Here is a 24,968-nt window from a genome sequence, read left to right as displayed (position 1 = left end):
TTACAAAAAAAGGGCCCACTCGCCTCGGTGTACCAAGCAAAGGAGTATACAATGTTTAAAAAGGATGATGATAATGATGACGATTACTAAGGATTATGACGATGATGCATCCGTATAACTCAAGCTACCCAGCTGCACATTTTTAATAAAATTTACCCAAAATAATATGTCATATGTACATTTAACATAGCTAGACTAAGGTGACTGTCAGTGCTGCAATTCTGGTGTATTTATATCTCCGGTTTTCTTATAGTATCAGTTCACTAAATGAAACCTTGGTAGCACTCTTAGCTCGAAAATTTATGTACAGTAAACTATATGTATAATTACATAATTACAGATTGAATGAAGGTTCGAAACAGTTTAACTCGAGGTAACGTTTTAGCCACGTAAGGATAAACATTTATTACCATATATATATATATATATATATACATATATATATATATATATATATATATATATATATATATATATATATATATATATATATATATATATATATATATATATATATATATATATATATATATATATATATATATATATATATATATATATATATATCATGTTACCATTTATACTATATTAATTATCATTTGTCATTAATTTGTCTCTTGTCATTTGAGATACAATGGCCACAGGGAATGAATATTGCGCTTTTATTAGGTCCATTGTCTTTGCTGCTTGAGTTTGTTATGTATTTAATTACACTTTATATTCACGATTAAAATTTCCATAATAAGCAATGATTTATATTGGAAAACTCTTTAGGATTTATATAATTTGTAAAACCAACCAAAATCGTCATCAGATCACTAGCGGCGGTTACGGTAATTCAACTTTTCAATAAAATTTAATTTGTATTTATCGATTTATTTGTTTTTATTTTAACGCGAGTTTTTTTTCTGATAGTTTTATTACTTCTGTTTATTAGTATCATTCAGTTAGAGATTTGCTTCCGCAAACGCTGGAAAATATCTCCCCAGCCGATGGAAGATTTTCACAAAGCTCTTCAGCCACTAGGTGGAAGCTCCTGATTGGCTGAGAGAAATTAATTCACGTTTTCAGAGCACCCGTTTTCTCGCCTAGGTCATTTGCCGTCCGGATTCCGGAAGCGTTAGGTTAGTGAGATTACCAGGTAAGAATTGGTGTTAATTTGTTTTTAAGGTAAAAATCTTTATTCCGGAAACGTGGGATATTGAGTTTATATATGAATTGCTAATGGTGGTAATAGCTTCGACATTATAATTTTGACAACGGTATGCGGTCAAGGTAATTTTTCCATGGTTTCGGTGATGAACGTAAATATTAGTGGTAGGATTAATGGCCAATCCGTTGCTAAGTGTTCGGTCAATGGCAAAAACAAATAATTTGATTTTGTACAAAGTCGAGAAAGGGATGTTGTGTAACCCCAGTTGCTGCCGCGTTGTCCTGTTGATTAACAGTGTTTCGCATATTGTGGGGGGATGGGTTTTTCTTTTATGTCGTAATTTCCGTTGTCTGCATTCGAGGACAAGGCCTGTTCTCGTTAGTTTACCCTAGGAACGAGAGGTTTTACTGAACGACCAGTATAGCTGGTATAACGAACGTAAGGTGGTGACTTGAGCACTAAGGGTTAGGAACAGACAGGGTCCAGAGATCCAGGTAACAGATAGGTCACTGCACCGTGTCTACTTTAGTTAGTTCGTTTATGGAAACTTTAAAACCGGCAGACTGTTTAAGGCCATTCATTCTTAAAGGTAAACTTTAATACTTTATCAGCCTTCAGTGTAATTACATTTGATATGAGAAATTACGTATACTCTTATTATTGCAAGGTTTGATGCAAGGTCATGGCAGACGCGCTTGAATCGGTGCTGGTAATTTTAGCGACCTCACTAAAATGTTGCATTTTCTAGTGCTATGGCGGCTGGTTTTGAGGCATAGCGTACTCGTTAATATTACTGTCAATTGCTTTCATGAGCAGTCAGATTTGAAAATTCTTACCTCGTAAGTTTTTTTAAGTGAAAACTTTAGTTCAAGGTGGTAGTCCATGGCCAATTATCAAAGGGGAATGGACAATTTTCAGTGCTACAGGGCCATTCCCATCAGTTAAGTTTTCTTAAGCCATGGCTGTTTGTGGTTCCGGAGGATAATTGACTCAGCAGAAAAATTTTCCTTGATAATGAAGCTGCATGTTTGACGTAGTTGTCTAAGTTGACAAGGTTATCGGTTATTTCAGTGCTTATTAGAAACTCCAGGCTTCAATGGTCGAGTTAGGTGTTAATGGTTTGCTGAGCAAGTATTCAGTTTCCGTGAGCATTTGGAATCCCCATTTTCACCTTATTCAGATATATTAAATGGTTGGAACAAGCTTGTATATCACTCTCGGTAATTGTTTTAATGCACGGAATCTGTGGTTAAGGGGCTTGATAATTATCTCAAAGTTCTTTGCCGCATCTCTGCTCCAGTAGCCTTGTTGTCCTTGCTCATATGTTTTTTTTTCAAATGTAGCTTATATTTCGGTAGGTCTTCTATGCAAGATTTTGATGCACGCCATTGTCGGGGTGCACTTCAAATTTTTTATATAATAATCACGCTTCTAATAGGCAGCCTTTGAAGTTCAAGAATGAAATTGGCTATCCATTGGATTCAGTACCCACTGATTTACACGTGCTCAAACACTGAGCGTCAGTAATAAATTAGTAAAACATAAAGACCCAAGTCTGGGCATTTCTTAGCTGGGGGTACATTTGTTTTAGTGGCCTATTGAAAATATTTTTTTAGTAATTTGTTTTAATAATTCTGTAGAACTTTGTGTTTAGTACTTACATCAGTTTTATGATAGGTTTTTAGTTTTACTTTTTACCTTATCAATAAAAATTACCTTTACAGCTTTTTTTCTGCACGTTTGTCTCTTGTGTTCCCTGTTTAAGTGCTGGTATCTTCATCGTTGTCCTTGGGTAAAATGCATCATTTACGATGAAATGACACTGGGATTTTCCAATCCGTAATTCAGTAGTTCATCTACTTTAGCTTAAAGGCAATTGTCTACGGAGACTGCTGTGCTCTGTTATCAGTGATCTGAAGGAAATATGGAACCAGGTATCGGTTAATCTTAGCCCGGCTCGTGATTGTGATTCGCGAGTAAAATATTAATTGGAACTGTTGAAGCCCTTAAATATTTGGAAGGTATAAACTATTCATCTTATGAAACATAAGGAGTACCCAAGAAAGGTGCGGTGGTAGTGGTGTTGGTTGCTTTAGATTAGCTGGCTTTGTGCCAGCACGGGCCATTGAAGAGGATTCAAGGCCTGATATGGACCTCTGGACTTCTCACAGACGAAAATTACTTTAGATATTCGGTGGTTTACCAATTTTACCCCTATTTTCGGATGATCCCAGTTTTTCGTCCTTCAACATTTATACAAATGAGAAATTGAACAATATTCTGTGTTATGAAATTGACAGCAGTTAACCAACTAAAACTAAAAAAATTAGTGAATTTGTGATGGGGGAAAAGTCTTGGTGACTATTCATTAGTATAAATAGCTTAGTATAAATAAATAGCTTATTATCTCCAGGGGTTGGGGTGCGTTTCCGTACTGGAATTTCTTCCGATCCATGCTGAGAGGGGTAGTGGGTATCATTTAAAATTTTTTTTTATGTACCTTGAGGGATCTAATAAGAAACTGTCATTAGCAGTGAGCTAATTCAACTGAGGTTACCATAGACGAATAAAGATGAACCTTAATGTTGCGAAGTAGATAGACGTCAAGCTGCAGGTAACTAGCTTTCCTGATCGGAGAATTGAGAGGTCGTTTATTGCAGTTTTTCTGTTGACTTTGAGAATAGCTTTATTGCCAGGCATGCCTTGATGGTCGCAGGTGCTCAGGCAGATTCCGTTACTGACGAAAGACTTTCATTGGTGTATTTGGTTGCACATTTTGTCCTTCAGTGTAATTACTTTTTTTTTAGGTTTTCATAAAGGGCAGAGACGTTCTGCCAGAAGCCTTTCTCAAGATATTGGCTTACGTTAACTCTTAATCTCTCGGGGGAATCATTAAAAGCTAAATTCCATATCTTGGTGCTTATATAATTTGGCCCCCTACTCAGGTTTTGCAAGTTAATAAAGTTTGATTCCGCACGAGAATGTTATTGTACTGTGTACCGAACAAATGCACTTCTACTTTTGATGCCATTTCGGATGAATATTACAAGTTTGCCAGTGGTATAATATTCATTGCTGCTTCCAGTTCCCCCAGTTTAATTAAACACAATAGTTTTAAGAGGATCTAGGTACTATGCTAAAGATACTGATCAGTAGCAGTTGATAAAAAGTGACCATATTATGACTTCACACTGTTATAATCCTGGAGAGCAACTCTATGTTAATCTTGTTCACAATGTTGGTTGTGGATATTATTATAAGCCTGAATTTCGTGCCAGTATCTATTTAGACGTAAGTTCGGTTTATTGCTTAAAATTTAGAGCAGATATTGTACCATTTGCTGGCAAAGGATACTTCGTAAATTAAAACTAGGCTTATTGGTGCCCTTGATGGGTTTTATGAAGCTTGTTTTTATTTTACTTTGCCAAATGGAACTTCTGTTACCGCAATTAAGACGATTTGGGGTTTTCAAAATTTCGTTCAAGCAGCGATGCAGAAAACTGGGAATTTTAATATTGGTGCTCAGTGGTCAAGGGTTAGAACTAATAAAGTAAAAAAAAATATAGCGGACTTGATGGCTGAATAGCTGCTTTCAAGAAATTCCTGCAATGTTTTAAGCTACAGAATTTGTTGGAACCGGGTTTGTTGGAGTAGGGTATAACAACCTTGCTTAGTGGTAAATAGGTGGCGTTTGAGTGCAGCAGAATGTAGTGGAGTTTAGACATTCTAGGTCATTCCAGGCAGTTATTTTTGAGCAAATTTGAAATTTGGAAATTCCTGCAGCTGGCATTTCAAGTTTTTCTAAAAGGCAGAGACGGAAAACCTAAAGCCCTGCTTGAACTCCTTGCTGCTCACCTTGTTTAGTTAACCCTTTGGGAGTCATTAACAGCTGAATTGCATATTTTGGTGATTATATTCTTTGGTCTTCTTGTTGGTACCACAATTAAGAAATATTCTTACAAGCAAGATTTAAGCGAAGTTTGATTATAAAAAATGACTTTCATATAAATATTTTCATTTCAGAAGCTGCAGCCAGAAGTCTTCATAAGTTGGCGACAACCACAACGAAGTTAACGTTTGAAATGATTTGAGGATAATGTAAGTACCCTTTTGTAGCCAATATTAGTCTTGATTAGCTGTCATATCTTTTCTAAATTTTCGGTTGTTGATAGTTTGTGACTAGTTTGTTGTTAATATAATAACTGCAGTGCATTGTTGAACAGTTAATATCAAAAGCTGTTTAAAAAAGTCAAAGGAAAATCGTAATGGAACGTAACCCGGCAAGTCTGAAAACAAAAATCTAAAGTTTATGAACCACAAGTTCACAGGTAATAATTTTCATGGTAATTTTCAGCATTTAGGTTGACTGCTAGCAGTAACAAGAAGCTTCAGCTCACTTCCAGTGTTCTTCAGTTATAAGATAAAAAAAGCCCTGGAGAGTTGTTCGCCCAGATAGATTTACGAGAGGCCTGAATTTTCCAAGATAATCAGGCATCAGATTTTCTCTTTCTAAAGGGTAGGTAACTGAAGGAAATCAACACCGGCCTTTAGTAATTTTTGAAACGTTGCAATTGGTATTTCTAAATTATGTACAAAGAGCGAACATCTGTGGTTTTCTGGCAGAATTGGGAAGGTATTGTAAACTCGATCTAGCCTTTACACTGCTGTGGTTTAGAATGAATAGTTGTCAATATCGGACCTTTACGAGATAGTGACCCCCAAGGGTTTTAATCCGGTATGTATCCTTTGTGGCGTGTTTAGTACAAGTCCGTTGGGGTTTACCGTAGAAACATAAACGACTGTAAATATCATGATGACCCCACAGGAATATTAGTACTAGATAACGACCCCCGAAAACGCTTGGTGGTCACTATCTAGAAAAGATCCAAAATATCCTCAAAGACTGTCACCATTTGTAATAGAGCGCAATGAACTGCATCTTAAGTGGTACTGCTCTTAATTGTTTTGATTTTGCCTTAATTAGTTTTAAAAGCAATTAAAACGAAACTCTTGAACATTTTTAAAAATGCAAAAAATACCCCATGAGCTCCAGTACCCACGCGATGCTTAATGTCAGCACTCGATCGATATGCAGGTTGTGCCATCTCGAAAGTTTGTGCCTCCTTTATCAAAGTGACGTGCTGTGCATCAAAAGGCTGTTTAAAACTATATCGGTTAAAAAGGTTTTACGTAGTCTCTGCAATTAAAAATACATTTATACTTTAGCTGAATGTCGTGAAGAAATCTTAAGATTTACAGTGAAATTTTTTGCCAGACTTATGCAATATAGTGACGTAAGGTATGGAAAACCATGGTGCATGCTATATTATTAATTCTGTATATAGTTGAAAGTCTTTGTAAGTTCACCTTACCAAACGCGTCATCGAAAGTACATTCATTTGTGTCGAGGATTAGCATCTTAGATGGGCAATATTTACGTGAAGTCTATTGAAATTCATAACACAAGTTATCCACGACAGTGGTTTCTGCCTATAATGTCATCGTAACATTAGAATTACCTTGATATCAATTGTGGCTAATGACTTATTTTAACGTATTAAAAATATAATCCTCATGGGTCTTGCATGAAACTACGGTGCATATATGTAACTTAATCCTGTGGAGAAAGCTTTGCTTCACCCAGTTTGTTGAATTTAAATAGTTGTTCCTGCTTGTAGATTGAAGTATATTGCACATTTATCAGTGTTCAGGAGCAGCATTAGAGTCTAAAGCTGTAGGTGTAAAATCTTAAACTTCAGATAAGTCAATTCAGATTGTCGTGTACCTTAGAGGAAAGGAATCTGATGGCATTCTTTTCTTGCAAAATTCAACTCTCTTTTATTTAAAATGGTAATAGCCACCTGGATTGGTTTCCTAGTAATAGTGTTTTTAGATTTTTTTGAAAGAGTCTGTATTTCATGCATGTTTTAGGATGAACGTAAATTGTAAATTTTGTGCTAACTGTGTAGCAAAACACAATGTAGAAACATCAGTAAAATTATTAATTCCAGAGTTTTTCTGAAAGATAAATTGATACTTGACACGAAGACTGATCAGAGATTAACATGACATTTATGCTAGAAAAAATCATTCGAGTTCTTTAAGATTTTTTTTTCTGGCAAGAATTTTAAATACTTTCAAATGATGGTTATGATAAAAGGGAGGAAATTTTTACTCTGTTAAAGGTGCCTGCACGGTTAGCGGGATGTAACAACGGAAAATGTGATCTGATTTAAAAGCTACGAGTTTTTATTAAAGTTTTCTAAAAGAAAAAAAACCCAACTTCTGAAAGAGAGAATACTTTACACCAGTGACTTGGCCATTTCGTGTTATCAAAGAGGATTGACATTAGGAGATCTTAAGTTTTTGTTGGAATGTTCAGTATAGCTATTTAGCCTTTTTCCATCGTGAACACTTGATTTGCTCTCATGGTACTCTGCGTTCTTCTTGAAGCTAGAAATGAGCCTTAACACTAGTCACTTTTATATTTCGTCTCCTAGATTTGTTTCGTTTACCTGAACTGTCATTCCAGTATTTTTCTGTGTGTATTACAAAGTTTTAAAGAAACAAAAATTACATTAAATCTGACTAGGATGGTTAGGTATATACCCGCGATTTTTGGTTCGTGCTGTATACCAATTTCGATTTTTCATGTGCTTGCAAGTTGTCTGCTTCATTATTGAAATGTATAATAGGAAGATTGATTCCTAGAATGTCATTCCTGCTTTTTGAATGACTATCCTAAGTTCAAAGTTACATGGTTTTCAACAGTAAGTTAAGTTATCCTCTGTGGATTCACTAATTTTGTGATCTTACTGTTACTTATCACTAAATTGGGAAATGGCATATTAAAGAATACTAATAACTTTTCTATACGAAAGTTGTAATCTTAAACGCTGATATACTGGATTTCCAACAGCCTTTCAGTGTCCAGAGAAAATCAGTCCTAATGATTAAATTTTCTGAAACTGATGCATTAGATTAGTTATAAATTGTGAATGTGAAAATCTTTTGTACTATGGTATTGTGCAGTTCATTACTTTGAACAGTTCACCCGAAGTCTTCTAGTAACCTTAATGTCTAGTAATATTGAAAGTTTGACCAAGTGCTGGATATCCTGATTGAGTTTTTAAATACAATTTCTGGAAGGTTAGATGAGAATTTAATCAGTTTTACATCTGAGCAGTGTTCAAGCTTAACTAGTTTAATTTCGTGATATTTGTCACAGTTGATTCTAAAATGAAGTACATAACTTCTCCCATATTGTTCAAGAAAGTTAATGTTAATTTCTGTTGCAGGACTGGAGGAAAGCGAGAACACGAATGTTTGCAGTCACCAGTTACAGTGTGGTAAACCTGCCTATTTGCAAGTTAAGAATGTCTGATTACTCAAGAAATGGGAAGAAACCTCGACCTTCGTTGTGCTCTCCCTCTGTGTTACGTAGAAAGTTATTGATTACACAGTAAGCCGTGGTTTACTAAGGTTACCATTCATAAATAAGTTTAGTTAGATTGGCTTATACATTTTTTCATGATTACATAATATTGGAAGTGGACTGTGCCCTGATCATGCATGATAGCAAATAAGATTAAGTTTCAATTCTTGGTTTACTCGATGTATAACAAATTGTGGGAGACTTAGTTTTCTATGGATCTTGAAATGTTTAAAATTAGGTGGTCTGGTTAGATTTTCATTTTCTAGAGCTAACTTTTGGGCGTTCATTTCATATTTTAAAACAATGTGTGAATTCCCAGTTTAACCTATCAATGATATACTAGAGCATCGATTGTCGAAAGTAAGTTTTTAAAAATCTTGCCAAGTTTGTTTTAAAAGAAAAGGAAATGGTTGAAACACCTGGCAATAGGAAAACAAGTTATCCTTCGATCTAAAGTTACAGAACTTTCAGTATATTCGCTTGTTCGTTTTAGATTATGCCAGCCTTATGCTGGCACGCGCTCTTGTTATAGAGCAGCCCGCCGAACCTGATTGGCAGGGTTGCTGTTTTGTAGCTTACACATTAGTGATCTGGAAATACAGGAGGACAGAATATCACTAGGTCATTTAGATATCTTAAATTCCATGTCACATAATCTGTTTCGAATAAATTGTCTAGGTGGTTATGAAGATTTGAGTGTTTTGAGATAAAACGCGAGAACACATTTCATAAGACAAATGTCACCATTGAAGGTATGCATGATGGATGTCTAGTTTATTAGACATAAGGAAAAAGGGAAAAAAGATTAGACACAATGGTTACTTTAAACGTTGGAGTTTCCCCATCCCATTTTCAAGAGAAATTTATAAGGAAACTGCTTCACTAAGGGCATTCCCCGAATTGCGTGTATTGGTCAAGTTCATAGGAAGTTACCAACTTAAAATGTTGAATACAGCAAGATTTGAGTCAAGACATTTTATTCTTTATCGAAAGAATCTCCATTTTGTGTTTAGAATAGTTTTCGAAGTCTAACTGGTGTTAGGTTAGATTGTTTTTGCAGCATCTGAATATTGTAGTCGTAGAAGGTTAGGTACGCAAAAACTGAATTTAAAACCTCATTATTTGGAAACTGACCAGGACTTAATTTGGTTGACATTCCCTGGCCAACGAGAAGCTTTTATTTGTAAAGTGAATCTTTAATTGTGAGGGCTTTGGGTTTTCCGAAGATGTCTGGCTTAAAAATACAGTACATACCTGAATCTGGCCTAAAAGGACCATTCTTAATCTGGCTTAAAAATACAATTTAATGCTATTCAGTAAGTACATAAATAGCAGAATGTCTTGATTTAAAATTCCATTTTTTTTTTAGTTTGAGCAATTTGGTTCTTAAGGTTTCAGTTACCAATGATGTATTTAAAAGCAGGATTATGTATGTTCAGTTTACTAGCATAAGAAATGTAAAGAAATCAAAGTTTTGTTTAATCAGTTTTTTATCGTTTATTTCAAGTATTAATTTACTGGTTATTGAGCTAATGGACTAAATTCTGTCTCGTGGTTGGGATGTATGTGAAAGGTGCTGTGTGGGAGATTTTTACTTTTAAGAATTGGTATGAGTGAAATCTTGCTGTTAAGGCTTTCAATGGTCTGGTAATGTACAGGAGAATGAAAAAGTTAGGAAATTGTATGGAACTTGGAGATAAGCATGGTTGAATTTTAGAACATGTCCACTAATACGAGGACTCATTAGATTGCTTAATCTTGTGTGAAAGGCAGCATAAGGATCAATACTGCTGAATAACAATTTGTATGGAATCTAAGATACGCTATTTTTGTAAAGCTGAAACCAGGGCCTTGTAGGATGCTCTGTACAGTGATCTGTTTGAGCAAGCTAAGTAGAATTTAAGTTCAGGAATCTGAATGGTTAGGAGATTGATAATTTTTCTGATAAAATTTTGAATTACGGGAGAATACGAGAATGATGTTGGTGGTCTATTGGTGTTTTGTATCTTGAGGTTAGAATTCAAGGATGGTCCATCAAACATTGAAATAAGGATTACTGGCAACTGTACCCCGGTACGAAAGAACAGAATATTGAAAGGATTTTACTTTGAACAGTTACTTATAATATACCACCTTATTTTTCCCTGTAGCTTAACTTGAAAAATTTGGTCTTATTTGAAAGTTTTATAGTAGTGGAAAATTGATTTGAATGAAAAGTTTTTAATTTTTAAACTTGAGCATAGAAGGTTAGGTAGGCGAATGATAATTTAAGCAGCTGGTCATTTACAAAGTGACCAGGACTTGATTAGTTTAACACTAACTGGCTATCGAGAAACTTATTTCTAAAAGCCTTAACTGTCTTGACTTCAAAATCATTTAGGAATCTTAAAGATGTTCAGTAGGTACACAAATAGGAGGGAAGTCTTAGCAAGTTAAAAAATATTTTCTTTTGTGAAAGTCATAATTTGAGCAATGCAGTTACTGAGGTTTCTACCCTCTTCAATGTTGTATTTCGAAATATTTGTGTGGGTTCACAATTTACTTTTAAATAAATTTTCAACAGATGCTCAATTTTTTTTTTTTTTTTGTAGTTTGTTATTTACAGATTCTTGTTGGGATGGACATGAATGTTCGGTAAGATTATGGAGCTTTGATGGGGGTTTTAATACCCTGAAGGAACTGGTATGAGTAAAAGCTGATGAATGTCGTATTTAGTTTCTCAAGACTATTAGAGGTCGAGTAATGTACCTAAAATGAAACTATTAGATTGTTTGGTGTGTGAATGTTTTACATAGTTTGAAATTAGTCCAGGGGCATGAACATCAGCATGAGGAATCGCTGGAATGCTTCATATCGTAGGAATGACAGCATGAGGATAAATACATTATTTTGTTAGGGAAAACCAGCTAGGGAGGTTGTATGATGCTCTGCCAGAGCAAGTAAAGTGTAATTGGTTCAGGAACTTGTACGAAGAAGAGATTGGTTAGTTTTCTGAAAAAAAAAGCCTACATAAGAATACAGGAATGTTTGTTGGTTGTATATTCTGGATATTTCATAGTTAGAATTCAGGGTTAGCCAATCAAAATACCTTTAGATAGGATTACTGGCAAGTGTACTCCGTTGTACCCAGTTATGAAAACTCAAAATACCATTGCAAGTACAAGTACTTTAACTTTGAATGCAGTTGCAGTGTAATACCACTCCACTTTAGCATATTTGAAAGCTTTATCTAAATGGATAGTGGAGAACTTATGAAATTGAATGAAATATTAGTTTTAAAAAATGTGAGCGTAAAACGTTGGGTAACCAAATGCTTAATTTGCCTATCCGGTCATTATTCAAAAACTGACTAGGACTTCATTAGTTACTCCTGGCTGCCGAGAAGCTTAAACTTACAAAGTAAATCCTTAATTGTGAAGCTCTTGGGGTTTGCCTTAGATGTCCGACTTCGATAGGTCTTAACGCTGTTCAGTAGGTACACAAATGGCAGGAAGGCTTAGCAGCTTGGAATGTTTTTTTTTTTTTTTTTGAAATTCATGATCATTAGTGCAGGCCTTGAGCCTTTTCCTGTTTGCAATACCAGATTTAAAATCAGGTTTTTTGTAGGTACAGTTTTCTATGAAATGAAATGTCAGAAGCAGCTCAAGCTTTTGTTCAGTCAGTGTTTTGTAGAATAGGTATTTACAGATTAGAACACTAATAGCACGTAAATTCTGTTCTGTTGTAAGGATGGACAGTATTGTTAAATATTATGAAGCTTCGTGGGGGATTTTTATTTTCTTGAAGGAATCGAGTAAAAATCGTATTTGGCTTATTCTCAAGGCTTTTACAGGTTGAGTAATGTACCTAGAATGAAAATATCAGGGAGTTGTTTGGAACGTGAATGTTTTAAGCATATATAGTAGAAATTGTTTAGGAGTATGTCTGTTAGCATACGGGATCTTTAGAGTGCTTATTCCCGTAGGAGTGGCAGCATAATGAAGAAATCTTGTCAAATAGCAATCTGTATGATATATGTATATATATACAGTATATATATATAATTATTTAACGTATATATATATATATATATAATATATATATATATATATATATATATATATATATATATATATATATATATATATATATATATATAATATATAATGTTTTGTTTGAAAAGCTGAAACTAGGAGTTTATAGAATGCCCTGTGCAGTGACTAGTGTGAGCAAGCTGAGTGTTTAGGAACCTGTATGGTTAAGCGGTTGATTATTTTGAGAATAAAATTTTAAACTGTGCGGATACAGGAATGTTTGTTGCTGGTCAGTTCGTATTCTGGATCATTCCAAGTTAGAATTCACGAGTTGCCCATCAAAACTAAGAAAGAAGCAAGGTCTAAAGAATTCTTTAGACCGTGGTAAGAAGAGGAGAACTGTACCCCAGTGCGAAAACAAATCAGACTAATTTAGAAGCGTGCTATTATAAGGGTTCTCTCGGGTTTCTGAAAATGCGCTGGGGTCATTGAGGACGTGTACCCTTTTCTCTAAAAATCATGTTTTCATAAGCTACACTTTTCCCTTGATCTGGTTTAGAAAATTCGTTTGTAGTTTTTTCCTAAATCCTAAAGTGTTTTCGTGTCTTTTGATCAAACCGATAAATTATTTTCTTGTACTCCAGTTTCCATAAAACATATTTTTGATAGCGTTAAACACTGAATTTTTGTCTGTAAAGATAACGTAGCTTATTTTGCCCATCATGTATGCAAATAGGTATAAATAATTCACTATGATCAGGTTTTGGTTTAATAAAGTCGGATCCAAGAGAGCATTTCTCTCCTCTCGTCAGAGAGAAATACTATCGTTTGGATTTGACCTACAAACCAAAACTTGATTTATTAAAACAGTATTTTTAGAACTATTTGCAAACAAAATACACAGATAGCATCGCTATCTGTATAGACAAAACGGCGGTGTTTAACGAGACCAAATCTAAGGTTTTTATTGTAATTGATTAATACACGAAAAAATATATCCCCATTTGATCAAAAGGACATGTAAAAGGAATTTAAGTGAAACTGGGAACCACCAATTTCTAAACCAGATGAAGTGTAAGGTGCTAATTATGACAAGAAGGCACCATTCAGAGAAGTGATGCATTTCCTCAATGACCCATTTTGAAAAAAAGCCAAAAGGACCATAAGAATGTTATGTTCAAGAAATCAAAATTCTACGTAAGGAAGGGACCCGTTACCAATGAATATTCTGAATTGAAATAACTGAGTAATGGGAATGTCGTAGGAACTGGGATATTAGCTGTTAAAGTTTTAAGAGAGAACTGGTATGTCAAAAGATGAAGTATCCTAAATCTTCGCAGATATTTTCGTAATAGTATATGCAGCACTATAAGTAAACAGACCTTTATCAAATATAGGTAGCTTGATGGCGCTATAGTAACTGAAATCAGCAACTTGACATTAGCTTTCTGCAACATATGCAAAGGTGTATGTTTGAATACATGTATATGACTACCGGGCGTGCGTTCGTTACTTTTAGCCAGTCATTAGGTCTAAACAGTTTGCCCAAACTATGCATTTTCTGGGGAAGCCAGTTTGTTGAAGAATCGAGAGCTTTTCAAGTTTGAGCTGACGATTTGTATGTATACTGTAGATAGTCGCATAGTAAGTAGTTGTTCTATGAGAATGAGTGTATAAGCAGAGTACTTAGTGTGGGAATGTCCTAAGAAAAATGGAGCTATTTTAGAGCTTGAGTCAACTTGGATTGTGATGTGAAGTATTCAGTGAGCACGGTTTAGAATGTCGGTAACGATTTTTAAGGCATTTATTGATATGTGAAAGAGGCAATTAGCATTTGCCTATTAGAATTTTTCCAAACGTGTCTTGTAATATTTATAATTTCGACCTACCCGTTGCAGTCATGGCGGTTGTACCTGCCAGAGTTTAAAGTGTTGTAAAAAAAAAAAAAAAAAAACTGATTTTAGGAGTCTTGAAATAAGGGACACGTGAAATGAAAATTGGGGATTTTAAGAATCGTGAATTCAATTTTAAGAATCGTGAATTCAATAAAATTGAATCATGAATTCAATAAGTCGAGTGTTTCAGATATCCTGATGAGAAACGTCAGTTTACTGAACATAACTTTTCCTGTTTGAATGTTCATTGAAAATGAATGAGTTGATGTACAGTAATTTTTTTTTAAGTAGCTATCTGTACAGTCGAGAGGGCCGGGGTTCAGATCCCTCCGCTCTCTGATGGCTCGGATTCCGCCACTGGAAATTCCGGCAGCCCGTCAACCTAACGGTCCGAAAAAACCCGAGAGGTTCAGTAGGAGAACAGGTACCAGCCCTCGGACAGGGAAGTTAAACAGTGGGCCTAGCGACACACTGGCCACGTGTCATAGGCATTGGGACCTGTCCCCCCAACTGGCTGTCGGCCTAAGAAACAGGAGATCAGCGCCTGCCCCATGAGCCTACAGAGGCCTAGGAGGACTTTTAAGCGTACAATAGATTGCATTGCATGTATTGTCGAGATCGAAGGATAACTTTTATAACCTAAAATCTAATAAATTTGTAATGCTAAATTGCCTTTTTTACTGTTAAAATCTTATAGATAATTTGTATTATACTTTAAAAGCCAAATGGAAAGTGTTTTGAAGTTAACAATGACTTGAGTAATATTGAAGGTAATGGCACAGTAATGCGTCATTTAAATATTAAGCTTTGAAAGGTACTAGGGATTTAACCTGAAGAATTTGTTCGGTTAACTTTTGAAAACTTACACAATAGATTGCACAAACGAGTTATAGTTGCCGTGTTTTGATATACCGCGTCATGCAGGGATTTAATTCAATCGATACTGCGTAAGGTTCTAGTTAATGATGTAGGTATGCTGAATGTCCTATCAGACCACTGACTGTAAAAAATAAAAGGTAAATATAGTGCGTAAAATGCTGGAAATTCGTAAAGCTTAGGATTTCTGAAGTGATAATGTTAAGTTTTGACTCGTGTTGTTTGGGTTAAACTTGCGTTGTATTCTTTAGAAGTATATTTTGACAATGTCTACGATGTGCCTTTGCCGACGTCTGGGCAAACATATTTTGCGTTAGTTTGGTTAGTGGGACTTAGTTATATAACTTGTGCAACAATTGATTGTAGCTTGAAAAGAGGCAGATAAAATAGTCTTAGTCGGGGGGAGGAACTGCAGTACTAAAAGAAATCGCAACATTTTATTTTATGTAGTCTATTGTACGTGGTGTGGGGCATAGTCCTTCAAGTGTCAAAATTAGGCTTTAAGTTTTCATCTTTATTTGATAAAGTAATGTAAAAGTAGGTAATTTTCTTGCGTAAGACAGAATTATCCATATTGAAACTAGGACTGAGTTTTTGTCTATGTAAAGTCTAATAATCTTCAAGGTTTCAAACCCAGCTGTACAAAGCATACTAAATCGGCATTATTTAAAACCTACAAAACCCGTGTCAGTATCCTCTTTTGGAGGACTAAGGTGGCTTTCCCAGTGGTAAAAAGACCCTTGGACTTATGCCTGTCTTCTAAAGCTCTGGTAGACAACAGTTTCGTTGAGCTAAGCAGAAATTAATATACAACCGTCACAAAACAGTTTCGCTAGTCAGAGTTCATAATTTTAGATTACGGATTCTAAAATTGCATTCCTTTCGAATCTCTGCATCCCCAAAGTATGTCAGTTCGAGTTCGATAAAGGTCTAAAGGTAATATTAGTCTTTCATGTATAATAAATGAATGTACAAGTTTGAAGAAAGTCCAGAGAACGTAGGTTTCCATTTCTGTCGTCATAAGTTACCGTTTCCAACCGATCCAAATGTGGCCTTTTTCCCGTTTTCATCTCCCAGGTTAAACCAAAATAATTTTAAAGCTAAAAATTTTTGGCACTAACACTTGTTAAAAATAAGGTATCGCCGACATACCTCCTATTTTAGATTGTCCATGTTTTCTTAAGTTTAAAGTAGCTCTGATAGAGTATCACAGACAAGATGGAATAAGCCTTGTGTAAGACTGCCTCCACACGATCGAGCTTTGTTCGACGAACTTTGTCCGATGTGACGTCTGAAGCGGAGAAACAGCGGGGAAAGTCAGAACTCTGCCCGCTCCTGACGTCACACCGGACAAGTTCGTCGAACAAAGCTCGATCGTGTGGACGCAGTCTTACACAAGGCTATTTCATCTTGTCTGTGATACTCTACTTTTCAGAGCATACTGACTTGAAGAAAAAAGCGAACTTTTATTTCATGGGTGGTTCTATATTTGTGCTTGGTTTCAACGAGACACTGTCCTCTATCAGAGCTTTTGAATACAAAGGCACACCCGTCCTCCAAAGATAGTCAAGGGTTTTTACCATTTCAACCTGTTGCTTTAACTTTTAAATTTTGTCCCTGAAGGTCGGTGTGAAACCAAGTTAGACGGCTGAAGCAGTTAAATTTTGTCCCTGAAGGTCGGTGTGAAACCAAGTTAGACGGCTGAAGCAGTTATTGTTGAAGACCCTTCAGCTGGTAAAAAAATTTAAGTCGTGCAAGCATTGGAGAGGTTCTTTGCAAGATAAATGCCAAGCAGAAACGAATGCAAGCATTGGAGAGGTTCTTTGCAAGATAAATGCCAAGCAGAAACGAACAGCAGCAGTATAGATTACGTTGATGGGGGCTTGTAAGCAATACATCGTATGAAATCCAAAATGTAGTTTATTCCATACCCATTTACAAACTGTCAAATCTGTATGTTAAAAGTAACAAAAACAAATACTGATCACGTAACTGATGAAACGCATACAAAATATCAGAAATTTTACGTTTTTACTTCGAACTTTCAGAGATGCGGGGAACGGCCTCTAACAAGGAAACCACCTCGTCATCAGTCTCTTCGGCTTAATCTCTTTCCCTCCATAAATAAGCCTCCCCTATCTCTTACGTTTCAAATTGCCTGTTTCCCAAACTTAAGTACTGTCACATTCCTAGCTAGGCACCTGATGAAGTCGTCTTTACAACTTGCCCACATTCCTCCTCTCAAGCTCATCGCCATACAGCAGAGAAGCTGAAACTGTGGACATGCGGTAAAGGAGACTTTGTATGTGTGAAAGAGCCGGAAATGAGACGAAAGACAAGCTTGGAAAACAGGCAGGCACGAAACATGGGCAAGAGATATGGGAAACTTCAACGTAGCTGTAGACGTAGATGCGTGGGTCTTTTCGAAAGCGGCGAAAACAGCATTAAAGCTTCCATTCTTGCATATTTTGCTGAATGAATCTGGCCACAGCAATTTTCAAACTCAAAACGCTTTAGTTTCCTGGGGCTAAACGTATTTTCATGAACCTGAAATAAGGAAAACCGTAATTAGGAACATTTAACAACAGTCATTTGATCTGTTTTTAAAATATGGAACACTTCAGTGTTGAAATACTCGAGCTTAACTTCAGTTAACTATCCATCAGAAGATGCAACATCATTAGCATAGTAACACTTTCATGAAAAGACGCATCATTGCTTGAATGATCATAAGGTTGCAATATAAGCAAAGCAACACTTTCATACTAGAGTCTTATCATAGCTTGAATGCTCCTCTCCTACTCTTAGACATTGAAACAATTAGCACTTTTATGCAACAGACTAATCAGTGCTTGAATGCTCCAACTCAAACATTGAAAAAATTTACTTTACCCTAAGATGCAACATAAGCAAAGTAACGGTTCCATACAACAAACTAATCAGTACTTGAATGGTCCTACTCTTAAATATTGAAACAATTTACTTTAAACCCAAGATGCATTTAAACATTGGAAAATATTTACTTTACCCTAAGATGCAACATAAGCAAAGTAACGCTTCCATACAACAAACTATCAGTGCTTGAATGGTCCTACTCTTAAATATTGAGACAATTTACTTCAAACCCAAGATGCATTTTATTAAACATTGGAAAAAATTTACTTTACCCTAAGATGCAACATAAGCAAAGTAACGCTTCCATACAACAAACTAATCAGTGCTTGAATGGTCCTACTCTTAAATATTGAAACTATTTACTTCAAACCCAAGATGCATTTAAACATTGGAAAAAATTTACTTTACCCTAAGATGCAACATAAGCAAAGTAACGCTTCCATACAACAAACTAATCAGTGCTTGAATGGTCCTACTCTTAAATACTGAGACAATTTACTTCAAACCTAAGATGCATTTAAACATTGGAAAAAATTTACTTTACCCTAAGATGCAACATAAGCAAAGTAACGCTTCCATACAACAAACTAATCAGTGCTTGAATGGTCCTACTCTTAAATATTGAAACAATTTACTTCAAACCCAAGATGCAATATGATAGGCAAAGTAACACTTCCATACAACAGGCTTAACATTGCTTGAATGCTCCTACTCTTAAACAATGAAACATTTCACTAAGAGCCCCAGATAAACAATCTGATAAGCAAAGTAATACATTCACACAATACTCACTGTAAATTGTTCTCAACGACAGCTGCTTTATTGCAATGGTTTTTACCGCCAAGTCTGTTGTCTTTCATTATTCACACTTTACTGCCCAAGATTACAGCATAGCAACTAAAATTCACAATTACAGCATAGCAACTAAAATATACCAATGTGCCAGTTAAGTTTCATTTTGCTTCAAAGCTACGAATAATCTCTCTTCTTTAAGTCACAGTCCATAAGATACAAACATCTGCTATGCTAAGGCTTATTTTCAACAATAATAGGAATTAGCAGCAGTGGATTATCTCCCTCCATCCGAAGTATCTCAAGCATTCTAATTACGATCGAAAATGAGCGAATACAAGAGTTGTCAATGCTTAGCGTATGCTTCTCAAAACCGCATTTTTTGAAGTAATAGATTCGGGAGAACAGTATTAAACCTACTATGAACTTGCTCATTAAATTTATTCATCACTGTATAAATAACTGAGTACTGGATAGCAGCATATCAAGTTAATAAATCATCTTGGTTTCACTTCAAGTTGAAACACAGGCGAAGCAGCAGTTTGTTCAATGCAGTTTGTAATTTCTTTAAATATTTAACTGGTATATCGTTCATTTTCACAATGTTAAGCCAGTACATCTATGTACAGTATCTATTAATTTCTCAACTCTCTACAAGTCCGTTGCAATGACTCACACACGATCATTGCCTTAAAAGTTAAGGTCTTACACTTAATTTTTTTGCAGCCCTAACCAATTTCAAGCATTTTTTTTCGCTACGCTGGCGTTCTGGACCTGTGTACGGTATATACTCTTACTCTTTGAACATTTGTATCCGCAAAACTTTGGACTTATAAGATTTTGAGGGTTAGAGCCTTATCCTGCCCACTCGTTTAAAACTTCGAGAAAACAAATTTATACTTACTTCTTCAGTAGCAGAAATCTGTAGGGTAATCCTTTGGGGGTCACTTGGTATAAGAGCTAACGTTAATCCATGTTCACAGACTTCTCTCGTAACACGCTTGGCTCGAAGTATTTTCACATTCCACTCTGAAAACAAAATGCATTGGTAAATATCCTAGTTATTTTAATTGTAACAAGCTGACCTTTAGCATACACAACCCTTTTACAACAGTTCATCTTCTTCAGTGTAAAAAAGTAAACTAGTTTGAAATGCAATGAACTATAGGAATTCAAGTGAATGAGCAGTAAATTATTAACGACTCCTCGTATCGAAGATGTGAGGAGAGGCATTCTCTATCCACAACAGACTCTGAAACTCCAAGCCTAAACCAGCACTTATTAAGGAGGTAAGACAATTCTCCATAACCTAACTGAAAGAGGAACATGGGGTGGGAGCGGGGAGCAGATTTAAAAGGATTATCAGAGATGAATTGTATCTCCGATGATTAAAAAAAAAGAAAAAAACTGAATGAAGCGTGACAGGAACAAATGTTTTACTTCAGTACTTGAACCATTAGGTCTCCTTAAGGTTATATAATGTCTCAAAAAGCATACTTTAATTCAAGTAAATATTCCTCCAACATATATCTTTGCTAAATAAAGTCACTATACCAGCACCTTTTCTTTGACATAAGTACAGTTGGCGTCATGATTATCGGTACACGCCACGGCAAACGAGGTAGACATGTCGCAAACATACAGTATCGTTACTTAATACTGATACTGAACATTTTGGTATTTGAGAAACATTTTTTTGTTACGTATTTATTGCACAGCGACAGTTTCACATACAGATGAGCCAGTTTTGTTGTTTGTTAACTCAGGGATATTATCTGCTACACTGAGGTGTTGCTAAACGTCTAATTGCCTTTCACCGTGTTCTGGAATTCTTTAAGTCATATTTACCAATAACTAGAGATTGAGGAAATAAAAGTCAATCTTACGACATACATTCCTGTATAGAGGAGATAATTCTCTGAATAATTCCTAGACTGGTATAAGGATAATGACTACCCAAAGCCAATATGAATCTGTGGCAAAGTTTGTCCCTCACATAACTTCAGAAAACACCAAATAGTATGGAATTTTAATATGCTCTGGTTCTGCTAATCAGCATCACAATTCAGCTCTATCTACTGTCTGGCTCCAGCTGAAACAATACTTTATTTCAGAAAATATGGGTATTTCAACCATAATTAATGCTACTTTCTGGTATCTACTACTTTCTGTATTGTTTTACAGCAACTGCCACCCAATAAATCAGTATATTCCTAATGCCATAATCACAACTGAAGAATGTGATACAAAGCTTTGGGCCAACTGGATTGACCAATGAAAATTTCCGGAATCAATACCATCCTCAACCCTATCGATAAACTGAAAAAAATACTTATGCAAAATTAAAAAAATCTACCTAATCTACAGGTAAATGTTACTTATAAACCTTCTGTCTATATTTTTACTTTCATCCCCGAGGAGCTGGTACTAAACACTGGGTCCCATGGAGTTTCTGCCATGTTTAGTATTAGCCACTTGGTGATATACGTAAAAATATACACAAAAGACGGTAAATTTCTTACCGTCTCGGTAGATTTCTCTTATTACATCACATATACTGCAACATATACACCCTTATCTATATTGCTTAGATAAAAAAATGTTAATTAACGATATCTCCATGCGGCCGTCTCCTTTACATTTACCAACCCAAATACAACAATGTTGACGTCAGCACTGCACTTTTACATTTTTTCAAACAGGTCTCTGGAACTCTTTCTCCCAAAATTAACATTACTAATTGCGAATGAATTTTTCCAGGACAACAAAAAACATTTCGGTACTTGTTACAATGGATCTGACTGCTACTGCAACAAATAAAAGCTGGTCTCCAGCCTTCAAGTGGTATCAGAGGTTGCCGGACGGTGGTCCTATGTAACCTTAAATATTTTTCAATTAAGCACATTTCTAAAAAAAAAAAAAAAGTTTAAAAATGGGGTAATTAAGTGCTTGTGATTTCCCTTTTAATTTAAATTGGTAGATCCAAGTAATAGATACACGGCGGGTATTTAGCGAGAAATGGCAGTTTATAGTATTTTGGTTGCTTGTTTACAATTTAACGTTATTTTTGGGGCGTCGGCTGTAATTAACCTGTAATTAGCCCCTGAAGTCCATCCAACAAGGGGTTTCCATACGCGATCTTCACAAGTCAGAGCACGGCTACGTCTGTTTCGAACGGTTCATAGCCCGTCCGGCAAGTGTAATAACTTGTTAACGTATGGGTACCTCCCCACCCGCAACAACCCTCCCACCCCCGGGGCCAGTACTAAACACGGCGAAAGGACATTCCATTTGGCCGACAACAAACAAATGCACCGCTAGTGTCAGAGGCCCTAAAAGTGTAGAAAAAAACAGTTTCCTCGGTATTTCACTTGCCGGACGGGATATGAGCCGTTCGAAACAGACAGCCATTCTCCGTCTTGTGAAGATCGTGTATGGAACCCCTTGTTGGATGGACTTCAGGGGTTAATTACAGCCGACCCCCCAAAAATAACGTTAAATTGTAAATAAGCAACCAAAATACTATAAGAAACTGCCATTTCTCGCTAAATACCTGCCGTGTATCTATTACTTAGAAATACCTTTAAATTACTATACATCAAAGCTAACTTGACAATGCGTGAACCCCAAATGTATCTTAAAAACTTCATAATCTAAAAATTGGGGTTATGTATCTCATCTAATTTTCAGTTGTGACTACCAGTTACAATTACAAAAATACATCTTAAACTAATCTATGGACAACATCTTTGACAAGATAAACTATCTGGGCCCACTGCCCCTAATTATATCCATAAATTAAGCTAGTAGCACTAACAGGAATACCTCCTAACCCAACTAAGCCTAAGCCACTGCATCCTACCCGACTGGCTGCAAAAATTCATAAGTTGGAGGCAAAGGCATTTAAAGATAAATACATGTACTTTGGGGATAAAGAGAGGTCAGTTTCTTTGGCAGGGTAGATTTAAGCCGGCTGTCCGTGGTGAGTTAGGCTATGGCAGTTGACGTTTTTCTATAAAACTTTACCTGCTGAACAAGAATTTAAAGTAATATTTTGTCGCTCAGCTGTAATTTAGCTGTAAATTATCTTAGAACTGGTGTGGTAAAACTCTTCCGAGAATAGCTAACAGTAAGGGAGACCTGTTAGGAATTTAGGTTTTTTGGTGGGGTAAATAACTTGGGAAAAGGTTTCGGTACCTTACTGTTGTTTTTCCTGTTATGTATGTCATTTGGAACACGAAAAACAAGTGTAAAAAGAAGGGCGAATAAATGGATAGTGGGAGCCGTTCCAAAGGCACTTTTCATTCATTACTAGTACTCATGATTCTAAGCCTTAACATGCATGTGCTAGCTTTTGGTTCACCAATCAGCAGTTGCCAGTTTTCTGCGCTTAGAGAGAACTGCGAGAGACTGGCAATTGACGTTTTCCTATGTTATTTTACTTGCTGAACAAGAATTTAAAGTAATTACCTCTTGCCAGAACATACGAGCTTGCAGGAATCTTTAAAATGCAGATAAGACGCGCAACGCCGTTCTGCTACGGCGACCTATAGAGGCCACCCAAGTTGAAAGCAGAAATGGTAATGTTCTGTTTCCCGTTTACGAAAGCTTCGAATAGTGCGCAGTGGAGCTAGACTAGGGCAATTGACGTTTTTCTATGTTATTTTACTTGCTTTACAAGAGTTTAAAGTAATATTTTATTTTACTTGCTTTACAAGAGTTTAAGGTAATATTTTGCCAGTCGGCTGCTGCTAAACTGTAATTTAACCTTGAGCTATGTGCGACCCACTAGTACAGGCGTGCAGTTTTCAAGGATCAATTACATTTTAGTTACAGCCGACCGACAAAATATTTTAAATTCTTGTTCAGCAGGTAAAATAACATAGGAAAACGTCAATTGCCATAGGCTAGCTGACCGCGGACAGCCGCTAAAATTACCGGTAGATCTACTATTTCATCTGTATTTCAGTATGTTTACAATTTTTTTTTTCGTATCTTAGTGGAACACTTAAACGGCCATATTAGGCAGTTCTGGCCACTCCATGAACATGACAAGCTAGCAAATGGCATGGTATCCTCAGGATATTCATGGTAACTTTGTTACAGGTGATGGTCTAACATACTATACTTTGGTTCAAATTATACAGTATCCTAACCTAGGCTGGCCTAGTCTTGAATTAAATTTTTCAGGTGGAAATATTTTAAACCAATCCACGTCTCGAATAAATAATGGAATCTTGCCTATTAAACACGAGCCCCCACAATAAGCAACACGGTAATAGAAAAGGGATTGCGCTAGCCTAGTTGATGGTACATGCCTCCTCACCGGATTTTAAGGCTAAAGGAAACTTTTCAGCCTTAAATACTACGAACTGCTACCTTTTGCGTTAATCTAACATTAAAATAATCTGAAAAAAATAAAAAGGAATGCCACTTACTAATAATTCAAATCCACGTAAGAGTAATAAATCTTCTAAAATAACTACAGTCTTTGCGGGTACCTAAATACTCGGTCACTTCCAACTAGCAAATGAACACGAATTGTCTGTTGCTACAGATTTTTAGTACCCCCAAGATCCAAGGACAACGAAGCACCACAATCAGAACCTAGCGACAGTCATATGAACTGCAAGTGAGAACTACGAAATTTCTGGAAATATTCTTGTATTTTTTTTTAATTAATCGATGTAATTTAGTTATAAAACCTTGTTTATTTTATAAACCTTGTTGCATTTCATTTTATTTCCTCTTTCTCTTATGCGCATTAGTCTCCCTTCCCAATATACAGCGATATTAATTGCAACTGTTGTTTATAGATTGATGACAGAGTATTTTCGCTGTCATATGAATTGTTCCTTGTTAGAAGACAAATTTATTTGTACATAGAACTGCAGAAAACTGAGGAGTTT

At 35.8% G+C, this 24,968-nt stretch overlaps 2 long non-coding RNA genes across 6 annotated transcripts; one reads left to right on the top strand and one right to left on the bottom strand.

The window, feature by feature from the left end:
* Positions 1-1,024: 1,024 nt before the first annotated feature.
* LOC136844473 (uncharacterized) lies at positions 1,025-17,286 on the top strand. 5 transcript variants are annotated; one of them, XR_010854894.1, is made up of 6 exons: positions 1,031-1,141; positions 5,177-5,251; positions 5,508-5,669; positions 8,452-8,615; positions 17,049-17,140; positions 17,191-17,286. It is a non-coding gene; the product is annotated as an uncharacterized lncRNA (long non-coding RNA). The 5 variants fall into 5 exon arrangements; XR_010854892.1 differs by having other exon boundaries at positions 16,996-17,140; XR_010854893.1 differs by having other exon boundaries at positions 17,049-17,286.
* LOC136844474 (uncharacterized) lies at positions 17,275-24,623 on the bottom strand. Its single transcript, XR_010854895.1, has 3 exons — positions 24,498-24,623; positions 19,964-20,088; positions 17,275-17,919 (listed from the first exon to the last, which is right to left on the bottom strand). It is a non-coding gene; the product is annotated as an uncharacterized lncRNA (long non-coding RNA).
* Positions 24,624-24,968: the final 345 nt, after the last annotated feature.

This window comes from Macrobrachium rosenbergii, chromosome 12 (genome assembly GCF_040412425.1).
Source record: "Macrobrachium rosenbergii isolate ZJJX-2024 chromosome 12, ASM4041242v1, whole genome shotgun sequence".
Classification (NCBI taxonomy): domain Eukaryota; kingdom Metazoa; phylum Arthropoda; class Malacostraca; order Decapoda; family Palaemonidae; genus Macrobrachium; species Macrobrachium rosenbergii.
This window is presented reverse-complemented; position numbering and strand designations above follow the sequence as displayed.